Source organism: Acomys russatus, chromosome 7 (genome assembly GCF_903995435.1).
Source record: "Acomys russatus chromosome 7, mAcoRus1.1, whole genome shotgun sequence".
Classification (NCBI taxonomy): Eukaryota; Metazoa; Chordata; class Mammalia; order Rodentia; family Muridae; genus Acomys; species Acomys russatus.
In genome coordinates this window covers 23,982,570-24,001,315 of record NC_067143.1, presented here as the reverse complement: position 1 = coordinate 24,001,315, position 18,746 = coordinate 23,982,570, and positions in this window count along the sequence as shown.

The window sequence follows — 18,746 nt, the reverse complement described above, 5'->3', positions numbered from 1 at the left end:
GAAAGTGACAGACATTTGGGACATGAGTACAGGAAAGAGACTTCACATCTGACACTTGACTCTTAGGACCTGTTTATAACCATTTTTTTCTTTTATTGTTTTTTCACGTTCAGTATCATTTTATGGTATTATTTGTGACTTTGTGGCAAAAAAACAACAAAGATTGAGGCCACAGCTGTGCCAAGGTATAGACGGAAGGGTGGCCTTTTACAAGTTAAGTGGTATGTGGAAGATGCTCTGGTGTCTGCAATCCTGGGGTTGATAGCCTGACCAATTGCAGAGCAAGGAGACAAAGAGGGTAGGGGAAGAACTCAGGAAGTGCAGATCTTTTCCCTTAGTAAACAGGCATGGCACTAATTGCTTACAGTGACTCTTTCTACTCTGTCCACTCAGGTGGCCCAGGTTTAACACAGAGGGGCACAAAGCAAAAACAAAAATGACACAAGAATAATTGAAAGTGAGATGAGGACTGGATGGGAAGAGAACATGATCAGGTGGAGGGATGAGTGTGACCAGAATGTATGACATGCATGTATGAAATTGTTAAAGAATGAATGGATTTTTTATGGGCACAGATTTCAGGAAGATGGGTACTCATTCACTCAGCTCATATTTTCTTCTGCCCATCATCCAGATGTGAAAAACACGTATACCCAAACCTCAGCATACAATTTCAAGAGTTCATGGAAGCCTGTGAGTTCATGGATCTCAGGGTAAGTACACACAACTGCTTCTTTTTACATAGGGTGGCTTCTTTGTTGAAACTGCATCCTTACATCCTGCCCTCCCATTGTTTCTAAAACAAATGGGGGAGGGCTGCTTGTCAGACTGTATTCGATGAGCCAGTAAATCATCTTTCAGATCGCGTCTGCAGCCATGTTCCTCACTCATGGTGTGTGTTGATATTACCTGGAAAGGCCAACCATTTGTAGTTTGAGTGTGACCCAGCTGATTCTACAATAAGATGCAGTTGGAAAGCTGCTTGATAACGGATTCTTCCATCAAAAGGAGGATGTGGGCTACAACAACCCACACTCTATCTGTCTTTCCTTCACATCCCGCCTCCCAGTGTGTCTCTAGGAAGCTGGCAGAATAAGCCTGGGAGATGGAGGCACTGCTGATCTTCTGCTTGTACGTTGCTCAATCATGCAATCCCGTCCTGATCATAAAACTGTGAAAACACAACCCTCACCCAAACTGAGCTGATGCCTGTCAATAAAGCTGTGGGTTTTTCCTCTATCCTTTCTTCACCAGGAACCAAGACCTTTTAAAAGCATAGCAGTGACCTCTCTCACTGCCTTTTACCGCTTGTATGGGACCCGAGGTGAGTCATCTGTTGTTAAGTGGATTGGGGTCAGTAGCATAGCTGTGTTGCTCATAGCTCTACCGTTGATCTGCTCGCGCACGGTTTCAGAGGACATGGAATTTTCCACGCCGCCACCCTTAAGCTGTTTCTTTTGCAAATCTCTGAACAATAGACTTAAACCTTTTGGACTCTGACAGAAAGTGTGGCAATAGTTTTAATAAGTAATCTTAAAGAAAAAAGTTAATCACTTTTAAAGGTTTCTTTATATGTTTCTGTGCACGTACACACACACACACACACACACTGCTTTTGACACAGATACAAGGAAGAATGGCAGTTTGCTGAAAGGTCAGCAAATGAGTCCTTTTGTACAATGATGGAGCAGCACCACCCTACTGCAGAAAAGCTAGATCTGATGCTTTGGGAGGAGTGTCTTTGCGGTAAGGCTCCTTCCGGAACTCTGAGGTCTTACACTGCAGCCTGTTATGTCCAGTCTTAAAGAACACCTGGCTCAGATTCAAAACAGTGATGATCCGTGAAATCTACTTGCTAGGGAGGGCTTTAGTTGCCACTCTCTTAGCCTGAATTCAGTGAATAACTGAAAAAGATAATTTTATCATCCTAGAAAGAGAAGGGACATATTGGACCCAAGGCAACTGAAGCTTCCTCATCATTCCCCAAGAAATTCACCATCCCATTACCCAGGGCAAGAAACAAAAAGGCAGGAAGTCACTCTCAAGTCTTTGAAAGTGGTGTCCTGGGATATCCTGGGATATTCAATTGCAGGAGAGAATTAGCCATTTGATTGTCAGTGAATGGATTTCATGGTTAGCAGGGTTCTTGTTAAATTTGTTAGGAAAGAACAGTCTTGGAATGTCATTCACACACATACAGAGAGAGAGAGAGAGAGAGAGAGAGAGAGAGAGGGAGAGGAAGCGGGGAGAGGAGAGAGAGGAGGAGGAAGGGAGTGCCGAGAGGGAGAGGAGGATGAGAGAGGAGAGGAACCGGGGGGAGAGAGGAGAGAGAGAGGAGAGGAGAGGAGAGAGAGGGAGAGAGAGAGAGACTCAAATATCACAATGTAAATTCCAAATACGCTCCTTCTCAACATCTCAATGAGAAGATTTTTCTTGCTCCTAGAATGGAGGACTGCCAGATACAACAACACACTTCCCATCTAAAGATACATCAGATCTCACAGTTTACAAAGTAACTCCCAATCCAGCACCAAGGAAAGAGGACAGGTAGCCAAGTCGTGCCATCAGGACTTGGCAAAGCCAGTACTTCAAACCAGGGCCACTCAGACCCCATCTCAACCAATGTCATGCTGCTGGCGATGGTGAAGGCTTCTAGTGACTGAGATCTTGCTGGACACTGGCATCTTCCATGCCATGTTCTCTTTCAAGTGCTAGCTGCACCACAGAGAGGCATTAACCTCAGATGCCTGGTGGGTCTGCCCCACCCCCACAGTGTATAGCAAGTGCTCAAATTCAGGTTTCTGTCTAGGAAATGGAGCTGTGCTTCTTATCACAGCAGAGGCCTTCCCTCCCCAGGCCTCTGAATGTCACACACTAACTCCCAGTCAGGGGCAACACTGTGACTGATGTTAAAGGCTTGCTACCCGAGCATGTCCCAGTATGTGTTAATGAGAAGGAGGAAGACTTCACTCTAGTTCAATACTGTCCCACTGAAAACTCACCTGACTCAAAGGACCATGATGAAGGTAAACTCTAGAGGGGTAAACATGTCATTTTAGTACCTTTACATTTAGTTTCCCCATGGCTCTGCAACCTACTTTAGCCTTGAAGGAAACCTAGACAACGTTATACCCAAGCCCTATTCTCTAGCAGAGTCCAAGGACCAAAGGACAAGGGTATATACACAAAAGGCAACAGCTCTCTGTATAGAAGCAATGAATCCATGATGGCAAGGATTAAACTACCCCTAACCATCAAATAGAGGGCAAAACTTACAATTAAATAAGAGTAGCCTAGAATGCCCAGGAAATGTGAAGAAAGAGACACGATAAAGACTAATACACAGATTCTTGTATGGGAAATACCCCTTCTCCGTAATTCAATGGATATATCTAAGACTTTTCTCAATGCTATTCCAACCAAGCAAGTATGTTGCTTTTTCAAATGAAAACCTGGCAAGTTAGTCCTTATGTGTTTCAAACGATAAAACTATTAGTTGTCGAAATATGAAATAAAAAAATTGTTCCGAAACAAGAATAGATAAGATATAATATAAAAAATAATAATTTTAAAAGAGGCTATTCAATTCATTAGACAACTGTGAATATTTTGTCCAGTTGCTCAAACCTGTACTCCCACCACTCATAAGTCTGAGGCAGGTGGTTGGCACGTGAGACCCTGTCCCAAATCAAGTAAGTAAAAAATAATATTCCATTCAGTAGATAGCATAAGGGACTATTAATTAACTTACATTGGAGAAATTATCTCCTTTTTCTGGGAAAATAATCAGTAAATAACATAGAAGCATTATAAGAAATTATAGCTAAAGCGTTTATAACTGGGGAATTTTAAATTATGATACTATGTAAATTCAACTGAAATGGAAAGTATCTGTAAGGTAAACAAGTAAATTGTGTAAGAGAGAAATATTTGCAACTACCCCACTGTCCTGGTTAGGTTTCTGTCAACTTGACAAAGCTAGAGTTATCTGGGAAGATGGAACTTCAGTTGAGAAAATGTCTCCATCTGATTGCCTATAGGCAAGTCAGTAGGGCATTTTCTTGATTAACGCCTGGTGTGGGAGGGTCTAGCTCACTGAGCACAGTGTCCGTTGAAATTGATCTCCATTTTCACAACTCCCCACAGAGTTTTATCAGCAGATCCTTGTAGGATTCCAACCCTGACATATAGGGCTTGGCCTCAGCAGCTCTCTGGAACCTAGAGACCCTCTTACTCTTCTCGCTTTCCTACCTACAAAGCCAGCACCATGTGGATGCTGCTGCCACATTCTAGTACAAGTTCAAGACGTAGCCTGGCCTCCATGGACCACTGGTCCTCCAGCCTCTCGGTCCTGGGGAAACACCACCCCAGGCAAGAGCAGGAAGCCTCTGAGAGGCAGTTGGCTTAGGCTCTCTCTTTTCCATTGAAGTTTCACTTTTGTAAGATGGAGTCTTTGATAACTAAAGTCTACACCTAGGGGTGTATTCCCTATTGTCCAAGTACAGAGAACTCTTTAAAGTGCTTATCTCTTTAACAATTACAGCTTCTTTCTCAGTACCCTCCTTGTCTGAAACTTTAAACTGCCTCCCCTTTCCCACTGAATAGCCCATTTTTCTTCCATCTCCCCTGCTTCACAGTCTTCTCTTTCTTCTTAGAGACCCGGATAAGAACAGTTTGTCATAACACAAGTCAGCACAAATACTACTCTCCTGCGGTAGTTTGAGGGAGATGTTCCCTGTATGTCTTGGGCATTTGAATACTCGGTCTCCAGCTTGTGCTTGTTTGGGTAGGATTAGGAGACGGGGTTCTTGCTGGAAGAAGTGTGGCACTGAGGATGGCTTGGAAATTTCCATAGCCTAGCACCATCTTGAGTGTGCTTCCTCTGCTTCATGCTAATGGTTTGAGATGTGAACTGCCAGCTGTTCCTGCTCAGCTATCATGGACTCTAACCCTCAGGAACCCACAAGGCCAAAATAAACCCTAGGTCATGGTGTTCTATCACAGCAAGAGAAAATTAGCTAAAATACCTGTCCTGAGAGTTCCCCAGCCAAACAAAGTCATCTATTCCTTTTTAAGTCAGTGTGATGGATGACAACTTTTGGTTCTTAACTTGACTACATCTGGACTGCAATACAATGCACAAAGGGAGGGCATATCTACAAATGATTATGTTTGCTTGGTTTAAAGTAGGTGAATACACTTCTAGTCCAGAACACTGAGGTAGGAAGGAACTCAGCTTTGATCTGGATCTTGAAGTGGGGAGATACATCTGGGCCACACTTCCTGTGTTGGCTCTGTTTCTTAACAATTAAACTTTATTATACAACCCAGATAGCTTACACAAGAGGGAAAAAAAAGGTTAAAGGGAAAAAAGAGTGAACCTTCCGGTATCCATTCCACAGGACTGGTCCCTAGGTGTCTCTGGTCTGCACGCTGGTCCAGCCTGTTCGCTGATCTTTTTCCCGATCCACGTGCACTCAAGCCTGGTCTGAACCAGCTGCTCCTGTCTCTTCTCTGCCTGCCTGTCTCTCATGTGTAAAGGGTGGTCTCTGCCTCCCATTGAGGGTCGATTAGAAGCACAGTAGTCCAGGTGGAGTCCCTCAGTCCCCTTCCTGAATTCCAGGCTCAGGATGGTTCCACCCAGCCTATCTCAAGGTTAATCTCAGGGAGTATCATGGTGTGTCCAAGGGCAAAACCCATCAAGATTGCTTTCACCTGTGACAAAGCTTACATTCCTTCCCACACTCCTGCTGGGAGCCTATATAAGGACATGAAAGAAGGAAGCTTTGCTCTTTGCCTTCTTGCTCTTACCTTGCTAGCGAGTCAATTTCTTCACTGACATTAAAGCCCACTTCTTTAGAATTCCAATGTCTATCAAAGACAAGCTGACAAATCCAGTTTTGTGGACTGAGCAGTTTTTGGATTCTTGGACTTTCCATTCAGAGCTCACCAACGATGGATTAGTTGTAAAGTAGCCTTAAATGATTCTAATAAATCTCATATATACATATATGAAGTTCACTTGGTATGTTCTAGTACTCTAGTGAACCCTGACTACTAAAATCAGCTTCAGTCAAGTTCTTAGGACATAGGCAGAGTACAGACAGTTTCTTTGGCCTAAATGTGCTCTACCCAATTTCTGATAAAGTTCTTACTGTTTTTTGGAAACCTCATGAGGCAAGCTTCCACTATTTGCAATTATCTTGACATTCTGGCCTTCTGAACGTGCATGGCCCATTGAGCTCTGCTTATAGAATTCTAAGACTTTTGTTCAAAATTACAAACTATTTGCACAAATCAGTTCCAAATGCCCAAGAACCATATGCTCAGATTTATCCCAGCAGCAGCACCACTTCACAGTAAGAATTTTCTATTTCCAGCACAGTAACCACTCCACTCCTGGCACCATTTTGTATTAGTTACTCATCTCGTGGCCAAGATAAAGTTCCTGAAACAAGAAGTTTGAGAACACATGGTAGCAAATGCATGGCACCAGAGTCTGAAGTAGCTAATTGCATCGTGTCCACAGGAAGCAGAGAGAGATGAACGCTGGCTCTCTGCTTTCCTTATTTTTTTTTAATCACATGATTTTCCCATGTCAATTAACACCATCTAAAAACTTTCTCATAGATGTTTTCAGAGGTTTGTCACTGGGTGATTCTACATGACCATCGTTATCAACCATACCATATGAAAATCTGTAACGTGATTAAATAAATGGAAAATAACATATGTTCAACTTCATTCATAGTTCCATATATTTATAAAAATTAAATTTAAATCATAATGGATCCACTTACACAGTCTTTCTAGGTGAGTCTGGGCCAAATCCCAAAGCTGAAGGTTGTGCCTGCATTTACTCTTTAGGTGAACCTACCTAAGCCCTTGCCTTGAACACCTAAATTTCTATGCCTAGCTTATAGTTGTACCCTCGAATATGCTCCCTGGGTGGGATACCCTGGACCCTTGCCCTGTGCCACCCCTCTATCCTCAGGCCTCACTAGGAATCAGGTCTTCCTGTATGGTCTCTCAGGAGACTGCCCCAAGCCCTGAAGGACCAGCCAGGAGTTCTACTTCAGACCCTTGGCCTGCTCTATCCCTTCATGTCCAGGCCAAAGTTAGTGTCCCCTTCAGCTTGTACACTCTCTTGTCTGCCCCAAGTCCTGCATTCCCAGCTAGGAGTCAACTTGTGCACATACCTTGACTCAGTAACTGCAGACTATATGTGCACTTCTCCATGCTCAGGTGCAAATAGAGCCACGCCTATTACTTGTGGCAGGAAGTCTTTGCCTTTTCTAAACCCAGTCCAGGTGGGAACCTATTTGCACCCTTTCTTTGTGAGTCTACCTGGCTCTCTTGCTTTTCCATGCCCAGGCCCAGCCAGGAGCCATATTTGTGTGCATCCTCAATGAGTCTATCTGAATGCTTTTTCTACATTCAGGCCCAGAAGCATGTGGCAGTCATATGCTTTCTATATGACTCTGCCCAGCCTCATGTCCTGTGCTGTCTTTCCATGATCATGTTGATCATGCCCAGCTTAGAGCTACAGCTTTCTGAGATCACGTCCAAGCAACCTGCTAAGTTCCCTAAGACACTTACAGGTTCTCACTGAATTGAAATCATCTTATTCTCTCCAATTAAAAACCTACACCAAGTATCTAACGAATGACATACAAACCCTTTCTATCTGATCTGAAATCAACAACAGGAAAATGAGGACCAAACTTTCACTCAATAGAGGCAGGTTGAAATCTCATGTCAGACACACAGAAAACTAAATAAACTCACATGCCTACTAGTTCATACCAAAAAAATATGAAATATATGAAAGGCTAAGAACGTTAAGATGGTGTGTCCCCTCCAAAGACCACAAGTTCTAGGGAAGGGCTCTTCAATGGGAATTGCCCAGAAGAACCACAGGACACAGAATTTTTTTATTTTAATTTTATTAATTTATTCAGATTACAACTCAATTGTTATCCCATCAGTTGTATCCGCCAGTTCTCTCTCCCTCCCACTTTCACCCTATTCCTCTCCCCTAGGTCTAAGACCTAGAGGACACAGAATTTAAATGAGCAATTGCAAACGTGGTCAAAGAATTGAAGAGGTTTAAGAGGAAACAAGTACCATATGAACTTAAAGAGAAGAGGAATAAAAATTATGATTGAATACAAGCAAACCAAAAATAGAACTACATGAAGTAAGGAAGACACTCAGGATTGAAAGTGAATTCAAAAGAGAGAGGAATACTGAAGAAATGTGGAAATAAAAATGAATTGAAAAATTCAAAAACCCAATTAAAAGGTGGAAGCCTTATCAACAGAACAAATCAAATAGAATATAGTTTATTGGGAGAGGAACAGGAAATGGAGGAACTGGACCACACAATTAAAGTGTATGCTAACATTCCAAAACATAATAAATGAATATGCATGAACTTTGATATTAATTATAGAAACAAAAGAAGAATCCCAGATCAACAGTATAAACCACATCTTCAGCAGGACCCCAGAAGAAAACATCTCCAAACTAAGAAAAGGCACACCCATACAAACACAATAAGTATACAAAACACCCAGTAGATAGAACTGGAAAAGAAACTGTCTACGGTATATTATAGTTAAAACCCTAAATACACAGATCAAATGATAGGGTATTGAAAACTACAGGAGAAAAGTCACAAGTCACACATCAAACTCATCATAATAGAAGCTAGTTTCTCAATGGAAACTCACGAGCCAGAAGAAATTTAAACAATGGATTACAAGCTCTGAAATTGATGGCAACATAGAATATTGTACCCAGTAAAACCATTTGCCACCACTCAAAGAGAAGAAAAAATGGCCTATGACAGGCTAAAAGAATTCATGTCTGCCAAACTAGCCCTCCAAAAAGTGCTGAAAGTAATGCTGGGGCCTGAAAAGAGAAGTGAGCATAGCAAAGAGGCTACAGAAAGGAAACAAGGGAAGTTATAACTACATCAATGCAAGACAGTACTAAGAACATAAACAGCAAATGAGCAACATGACAGCAACCAGCACACGCCTCACTACAATAGATGAAAATATGAATGGCCTCAACTCTCCAGTCAAAAGATTGAGGTTCATTGAATGGATTAAAAAGCAAGATCAATAACATTCTTGTCTATAAGAAACATATCTTATCTTTTAGAATACACATCATAGGGAAAGGATGGAAAAAACGTATCCCAAGCAAATGGGATCAGAATAACTAGCAGATGTCACTATCCTAATATGTAACAAAATAGACTTGAAATCAAGACAAATCATGAGACATAAAAAAGACACTTAATTCTGGTTAATTCTAAGTATATATACATATGTATGTATATGTATACCCAAAACATATACGTACATAAACATATACATGCCAAGCTGTGGCATATTCAATTTCATAAAAAACATCCTCATGTATCCAGAGCACAGATTAAAACCAACTCCGGAACAGTCGGTCTTCTAGCTGTTTCCTGTTGCTATGCTACACACCATGGCTGGAAGACACTGGGGAAAGCAGAGGACTTACCTGGGTTATTAGCTACAGTCCACCATGAAGGGACACCAGGGCAGAAGCTTAAGACAGGAACCTGGAGGTATTGAAGCAGAGACTACAGAGGAATGATTCTTCCTGGCTTGTTCTGCCTCGCTTGCTCACCTTGGCTTTTTACACAACCCAGGACCACCTGGTCAGGGCTTGCATCATTCACAGTGAGTAGAACCATCCCCCATTAATCAGGAATCAAGAAAATTCCATCACAGACTTTCTCACAGGCAAATCTTACAGAGGCAGTTCCTCATTCCTCAGTCACCAATTTCAAGATGACTCTAGTTTGTGTCCTATTGACTAAAATTAACCAGCACAGCATACAAAGGAATGAGATTCATTATGACCCCTTTAATACACACATGCACACACACACACATACACACACACACACACACACACACACTTTCCTCATTTGTTCCCTTCCCCACAAGAAAATGAATTCTTTTGAGGGACACCTTAAAAGTATTACATATACTTTGACTCAGGTTCCTAGCATTGAGTACACACACTCTTGTGCATACAAACACACACACACACACATACACACACACATACAATGTGGAAAGAGACTTTCATCAGAGTGATCAGCATATTATTAGTATTACTCATACCCCCAAACTTAACATCATATAAATACCCATTAGTGAAGCTATTGTCACACAAACAATTGAGCCCTCACACAAAATAATCCTGTCATTCAGGAAAACTCTGAGGACTTCTACTCTAAAGGGAAGAAACATAAGCTGTTGGGCCTATAGGTACAGTGTTATTTTTCAATGCATATAGTATATGAAAAATATTAAAAAGTACATGATAGGTTTTTATGCAACATCAAAAATATACATTTCTAAGTTCACATGTGTTTGTAAATGCATCTCATAAGCTTTGAACAGTGAGTATTGCTTTACAACTGGAACAAGAGAGCTGGAGGTAGAAGAATCTGAATGGGACCAAGCCAGGGCACTGGTGGATCTATGTCTACACAGGGAAGTCAACCCACTGGAACATAGGATCTTAATTCTTAGTCATTCATGAGATGGATATTTAAATCTGTTACAATCTCCATCACTCCCATAACAATTTTCATCCTTTAATTTAATTAGGATTATTTGTAGGCCATTTAATACTTCCCAAGGAGGTGTTTTGCGAAACCCAGAGTAGAGTCATTTACTACTTGGCAATTTTGGTTGGAGCAGACCCTCCTGGGGGAAACGAATATTGAAGGGCAACCATGTAGAACAGATGAGGTTTGGTAAAGGTGACCTTTTCCTGTTGCCTGCATTCAATGTTGGTCTAATTGTATCTCGAGACCTTTACATGTTACTTACTGTGAACGTCTTCGTTTTGTGTTTTCGTGTTCAGTTTGAGTGGTGCCAATGTAATTTCTATGGGCGTCGTCACGGGAGTGCTTTCTTCCTCCTGACTCTTTCTGTAACTGCAGTACAGCTGCATCGTGTGTGTGTGTGAACCATGAAATAAGAATAATTTACTTTAGCAAAATCACCATTTGCCCTTATGTCAACCCCCAACTCTCCATAAAAACAGGGAGATCAGAAGAAGATTTTCTTCAGGATTGTGAGTTTTTAGGTGCCTAGGTTGTTTTGCTCCTTCATTCTTTTTTTTTTTTTTTTTTTAAACTGGGTCAGTCAAGAACCACCCAGGAGATGCAAACTTATTGACACTCCAGGCTGTGCTGTTTCCCAAAGGTGCTCAAGGTGGGCCACGTGATGAGTGACTAAGATCTTTGCCTCTGGTCCAATATTCCTGAGCCAGTCCATAGGTTAGACAGTTAGAAGATGTGACATCCTGCCTCTTAGTTCCAAGCCCACAGAACATCAGGATGGTTGGGCCACCCATGGCTGATGCCTCTTCACTCTTAAATTGCCTCACTCCCCTTACTCTCTCTGGATTTGTATTCGCTATCAAGGAAGTTTGGTTTTAGGTTTTCCTCCTCCTTGCTTCCACAAGCCGTGTTTTGGAGAGGGCAGGAGGGGAAATCTACCCACACAAATATGCAGGGTGCTCTGGCACAGTGCTACCTATTACAGGCAGAATCCCCAGGCCAGTAGTGCATCCATCCAACCACAGTAACTAGAGGAGCTACAGGGAGCCCTGTCAGCATCAGTTCATTTTACTTACAAAAACAAATTCATTTTCTTTACTCTTTGAAAATCTGATTTGCTTCTATTTTATGCATCTGAGTGCTTTGCCTGCGTAAGTGTCTGTACACCATGTGCGTGCAGTGACAGAAGAAGCCAAAGAGATGCTTCAGATCTTATTGAGCTTGAGCTACGGATCCTGGTGTGAGCCACCTTGTGGGCACTGGGAACCAAATGTGGGTCTTCTGGCACCGTAGCCAGTAATCTTAACCACTGAGATGCCTCTCCATGCCTGACCTTTCTTTCTTCATTTTCCCTTCCTTCTTTCTTCTTTGGCTTTGAATAAAGTACAGTGAAAAAGAAAGCATGGCACTTTGGAGTTACTGTTTTGGTCCTACCGCCTCTTGGTTGTGGAAGGAAAACATATGGCTTACTGCTTTGAGCTTCCTGTGTACAACTTTGAATTTCTTTCTTTCTTTTTTTTTTAATTTCATTGTCAAAAATCAGACTTTCTGTGAGTGTCAGTGGGATGGCACATACTGAGCCTCTTGTCCGTGGTACAGTGGGTGTCTCATAAAGGCTCACTTGTATTCTTGTTTCTAAAGATAAGCATCTTGCAAATATTATTTCCAAATGTGAGGTTATAAAACAAGAGTTCATGTCACTTGGAGTTTTAAAATATTAATGAGTATATAGAGAGAGTTTTATAAGTAAGATACAAAAATTAATGCAAGTTAAATTAGGATGAGTATGTGTATTATCTAAAAATGAAGAGTACTGATACTTATGCAGGAATTTAGTTACCTGTGTAAGACCTGAAGGATCAGTAAAGATGAGTTGGGACTTCTGGGACGAACAGTATGAAGTCAAACACTGCAGCACATTTCTCCTAGACATTACAACTAATAGAAAGCAGTTGACATAAAAGAGGAAAGGGAAAGGAGCAGAAAGGCCGCATAAATGGTGTGGGGGGTGGAAAGGCAGAGTAGTGGAGGCAGAACGGGGAGGGATAACTGAAACCAAAAACACTTGAAAACGTCACATATAAGCCTACTACTATAGAAACGTCCTAACAGCACACACACACACACACACACACACACACACACACACACACACACACACAGTTTAAGTGGACTTATCCTATGCCTGGGAATGAGAGACAATGCCTCTCACAGACAACATTGGGCCAAAAACAAAAACAAAATATAAAAAACATGGTTGTCTAGGTCATAGAGCATTCTGCTAAATGAATACATATTTTTAGAAGCTCATAAGTACTTACTTTTATACCTACAGATTATTTCATCTTTCAACACCATCAGAATATCTTTTTTTTTTTAATCAGTAGATGGTAATGAATACCAAAACCACAACTGGTAAATATGCAGAGAGAAAGAGACTGTGGAGTATTCAATGCTAAATGGGACATCGATCTCTAATCCTTTCCTCCCACTGTTCAGAGGTCATTGTGGAAGAGGGGCGGAGAGACTGCAACAGCCAGAGATGTGGTGGCCATAACTACAACAGTGGCTTTTGATGTGACAGGGCTATTGTGTACATGAGCTCACTGCATCTGTGGCTGATTGCACGAGGCTTGCACAAGATCAAGCTAGATAAAATTGCACCATGGAAGGAGGAAAAAGTCACAACAACGCCTCCTGAAATTGAGGAACTATTGAAAACTGATGGCTGCTGTGTGGAGGGGCCACTTTTTTCAGGAATGTGGCCTCTTGATGGCTACCCATGCTCAATGGCATGGCCCTACACTCACACACATACTAGGAACACTAGCTGAACTGAGTGGGCTTAAAATAAAAGAATACACAAAGTTGAGAGAGGATATTGGTGGAGAGGATGGGGAAAGGTGATAAAAAAGAAATTGAGAGGGTAATTTGATCAAAACACATTATACACATGTACGAAATTCTCAGACAACAAAGAAACAATTATCTGAGCACTGACAGTAATATCAATGGTTTAGAGCATCAAGAAAAAAACCTGAAGATTAGGTATTAACAGGAGTGCTTTCTGTGGAGGATTTTTTTTTTTTTCTCTTTCATCTCCTAACTTTGAACCAAAGATGTTCCTATTATGGGACTCTCAAAGCCCATGGGCAAAAAAAAAAAAAAAAAAAAAAAAAAAAAAAAAATATCCTCAGAAAGAAATCTTCTTTCACTCAGATAACCATAGAAATTGATATCTGCAAAATACTGCATCCAGGAGGAATGTTTGTTTGGTTTTGGTTTGTGTTTTAAATTTTTTTTCATATAATATAATTTGGTCATGTTTTCCCTTCCTCCAATTCATTCCAGATCCTCCCCACCTCCTTACTCATACAACTTTACATTCTCCAATGTCTCTCTAAGACAAACAGACGGAAGCAAAAACAAGAAACATAAAAAGAAAAACACCACAAAAACAAAAATCAAAATAAACAAGCAAAAGACCAATAAGACAAAAAAAAAAAGTCTTCAAACACAGCAAAATGACACAAGAACTACAATAATATTGAGTTTGCTTTGTGTTGGACAACTGCTCCTAGGCATGGGGTCTGCCCTAAGGTGCGATTAATATAGCCAGTGTGACTCCATTGGAGAAAACTGATCTTTCCCTTTGCCAGCAGGTATAAATTAGACCTTGCTTCTTAATTAGGGATGAGTGCTTAAATCTACTTCCTCTTCTCAGGAATGGGACTCTGTTTGGCTTGAACTTGTTCAGGCCTTGTGCATGCTGCCATGGTTTTTGAGTTTATAGGTGCATCAGTCTTGCGTCTGGAAGACACCATTTCCTTGGATTTATCCATCAACTTTGGCATTCCTCCTCCACATACTCCCATGAGCCCTGAGAGGAAGACTTTGATGAAGATGTTCCATTTAGGACTAGTGCTCCAAGGTCTCCTGCTCTCTGTGTTAGTTATGTTTACTTCAAAAAACATCTCTGATGAGGGCTGAGTGAATCTAGGATCTGCAGCATCTCAATAAAAGTTATTGTTTAGCCATGTTCCTTTATCAGAATAATAGTATTCGGGCTTCCCCTAGGCTCGTGACCTATGTAGTCTCAGGCTCTTGCCCACTTTATCAGTGTCAGGTGTGGATACCATCTCTTGAAGTGGCCCTTAAATCCAATTAGAAAGTGATTGGCTAGCCCCATACCAGCTGTGCCACTATCACTCCAGTAGTGGCTGGTCACTGTTGTAGGCTGCAAGATTTGTAGCTGGGAGATATTGATAATTGCCTTTCTCCTCCAGTAGCCGACAGAGTCCCTTCCAGGATCAGGGAGACCAGTCAGTGTGGGCGAAGCTTTAACATCAGAGTTGGAGACGCAGAATTTGGAGTTTGTCCTAATGGGTTTCAATCTTACTTTGGACCAGTATTTTTTTTTCAATATGCCTCCTTTCTTCCCATTTGAAATGGTGATTTATATTCTATGTCATTGTATGTTGTGAGTATGTAATTTTCTTTTTGCTTTTGGTTTTACATGAGGTTATAGTTAAGAGATTTCCTTGAGTATTGTGAAGAGACATGGACTTTGAGTTTTGAAGCAATATTGAGACTATGAAAGACGACGGGGCCATTTGAATCTTAGATTAAATACATTTTGCATTATGATAAGGCTACAAGCCCATAGAAGCCAGGTAGTAGAATGTGGTGGTTTGAATGAGAAAACTATAAGCAATCCCCCAATTGAGTGATTTCTTTTGTAAGCATTGTCTTGGTCATAATGTCTTGTCACAAAAAATATTAACAGTTACTATGGCAGAAATTAGATTATCTTGACCTGTGGGCATTCCTGTGAAGTTTTTTTCTTTGTTTGTTTTGTTTTTTTGTTGTTGTTGTTGTTGTTGTTGTTGTTGTTTTTTTTTTAACCATTAGCTTAATTGAGATAGGGAGATCCAGCTTGACTGTGGGTAACATCATTTTATGGGCTGGGCCATGAACTGAAGCCAAGTACAGAAAGTTGCATGGACACTAAGCACAGACACACGGACACAGTCATCACTCTCTGCTCTTGATGGTGGGCGTGACATGACTGGCTGCTTTAGCTCCTGAAACTTGAAATCGTGAACTAAAATATACTCTCTAACCACTGAGTTGCTTTGTGTCTGGGTACTTTACCACAGCAACCTAAATGAAACTGAAACAGGCTTTCAGAGGAAATAAACAAAAGAGGGAAACTCCAAATCTGTGTGTGACCTGTGCATGACCTGGAAAAAAAATCCCAGGCACACACCCCAAGCTTCTGCGTGTACAGACCCACAGCAAGAGTACAAAGGAGCTGGGTGAGAGCTAAGTTGACATGGCTCTGGTTACATAAGGTGAAACAAAATCCGCAGTGTTAGTATCCCCAAACCCTTTGCTTGTGAAAGTAAAAGTATTGACATTCTCCAGGATGTTTTTTAACAGGAGCCAAAGTACAATAGCATCCAGTCTCACAGAAAAAAGTAGTTATAAATCTGCCTTGGGATATCTGTGATACAGAAATTATTTGACCTCCACCCTCATTTCTCTCCCAGCTCCCGCTCCTACTCTGTTCTGTCTCTTCAGCCTCTTTGGCTCAAATGAATGGAACCAGAAAACATCATCCTGAGGGAAGTAACCCAGACCTGGAAGGACACACACAGGATGTCCTCACTTATAAGTGGATGTTAGCCATATGGTACAGGACAACATACTACAATTCACATACTTAGACATTATGTGAAAGCCCAGATTGTAGACCAGGTGAGATGTGACAACAGTTGACACTCTAGCAAAGAAAGGGTAGAAATTCTTACCAAAGACATAGGAGCTACTTAAAGTGATTGTTTTAGAGCTTAAAGGTAAAACATTTACAAATTTTAAAAGTCACTCTATTTTGGGTTGGAGAGATGGCTGAGTGCTGAAAAGCACTGGCTTCTCTTCCTGAGGACCCACGCTCGATGGCCAGCATCCACATAGCATCTCATGACAGTTTATAACTCCAGTCCCAGGGGATGCAATATTCTTGCTGGTCTCTGCAGGTACTGCATGCAGTGGTGTGCAAACATGATGAAGGTAAAGCACCATACACATACAATAAAAATAAAGGTTAAAAACAAACAACAACAAAAATTACGTCATCCCATTGACTCAATATACCACAACATCACGTATCAGAGCAGTGTGTCAGTGATCTCAAAAACAGGAAATAGGTTTTCTCAAATCTTTACAACAAAGAAAAATATTAAAAAAAAAATAAATATAGAGACCTTCTGGTATCGAACACCAAAAATAATAAAAAAGATTACAAAGCATAAACTAATTGAAGACATAATTGAAGAACATAGAAATTTAATAAAATATAAATATACATCATAAGAATAAGAAATCACGGCCCTCAGAAAATACTAGAAGGCATTCATATAGTGTTGTGGGACCGGCTCTATCTCCAGTCACATCCATCAGCAACAGTAGCAAGCAAAAACATTCACAGATGAGAGGAAGCAAAGAGGACCAGCACTGATTTTTGTTTAACTATCTCTTTTCTTAACAAAATAAAAAATACTGAAGTGATTTCTTGCACCTTATTACATAATAATGGAATAAAATTAAACATGAACAACAAAAGAAACTAAAAAATATATACAAAAAATCAAGATCAAACATTATATTCTGAACGATTGGGGGGTTGTTAAGGGAATCAGAAAATAAATTCAGAACTTGTAGAATTTTGAAATGAAAATAAACACACAACTCACTGGAACATTGAGGGTAAGTGAAAAATCAAGATTTTAAACACATAACGGAACAGAGCACCTCAATGTTCTAGCAAAACAAGAGTAAGCCAAACCCAAAATTAATACCTGGGGAGACATAATACAAATCAACACAGGACATAATAAAATGGAAAGCAGTGCAAAGGATCCCTGAAACAGGACCAGTACTTTGCAAAGATAAGCAAGACTGATGAACCGTTAGTCAAAATAAGAAAAAGAGACTCAAATTAAAACTTTAATTTCAAAGAGAATAAACATTACAACTGATACCAATGGCATCCAAAGGAACATTAATTAAATAGACACTTTGAAGTGACCTTCCAACGAATTAGAAAAATCTACAAGGAATAGATTTCTATGGACACTGCTTACCAGATGGCACAAATAGCCAACACAAATGCACAAGCAGCAGTGTGAAAGTCTGAGCACTGTGGCACAGGCCCACAATCCTAGCACCAAGGTGGTAGAGACAAGGGGATTCCTGAAGATTTCTGGCCATCTAGTCTCACTGAACTAGAAATCTCCGAGTCCAATGACAGGTCCTGCCTCAAAATAAACGGTGAAAAGGAACAGAGGAAGATGCCTAATTCTGATCTCTAGCTTCAGAGACTGTATATGAAAAACCAAGAGCCAGCCTTAGAGTAGATGAAGAGAGCTCTACACTTGTATGTGATGCAGAGCTTGAAGTCTTAACCAGAACAATAAAGCATGAGAAAGAAAGAGAGAAAGAAAGAAAGAAAGAAAGAAAGAAAGAAAGAAAGAAAGAAAGAAAGAAAGAGAAGGGACACAACTTGAAAAAGAAGGAATCGAAGCTTTCTTTTTAGGTGATATGAACCTGCACGTAACAGACTTCTAAAGACAAGCAGGAAGCTCTTGGATTTGATAAACATTTTCAGAAAATTAACAAGAGAAAAATCCGCTCACAGAAATCAATAGCTTTTCTGTGTGCCAATAATGAACACGCTGAGAGCGCAGTCAGGAAAGTATCCACAGTAGCCTGTAAATGGCAATGAAACAAATAGGACAGAAACCAACCAAGGAGGGGAAAGACCTCTATAAAATACTAAAATATTGGAGAAAATTTGAAGAAGATACTAGAAGATGAAGATCCTTCTAACACAGAACAGATCAAAGATCTTAATATAATCTTGAAGCTTTCATGCTACTAGAAGAAAACATAGAGGAAACAGAAACACTTTAAGATAAAGAGATAAGCAACACCTTTCTGAGTGGGATTCTGACAACTCAAAAACTACACTGAGAACTGTGTGCTATTAAAAACCTTCTGCACAGAAAACAATTATCCAAACAAACAGATACCCCATACAATGGTCTTTTCAAGCTAT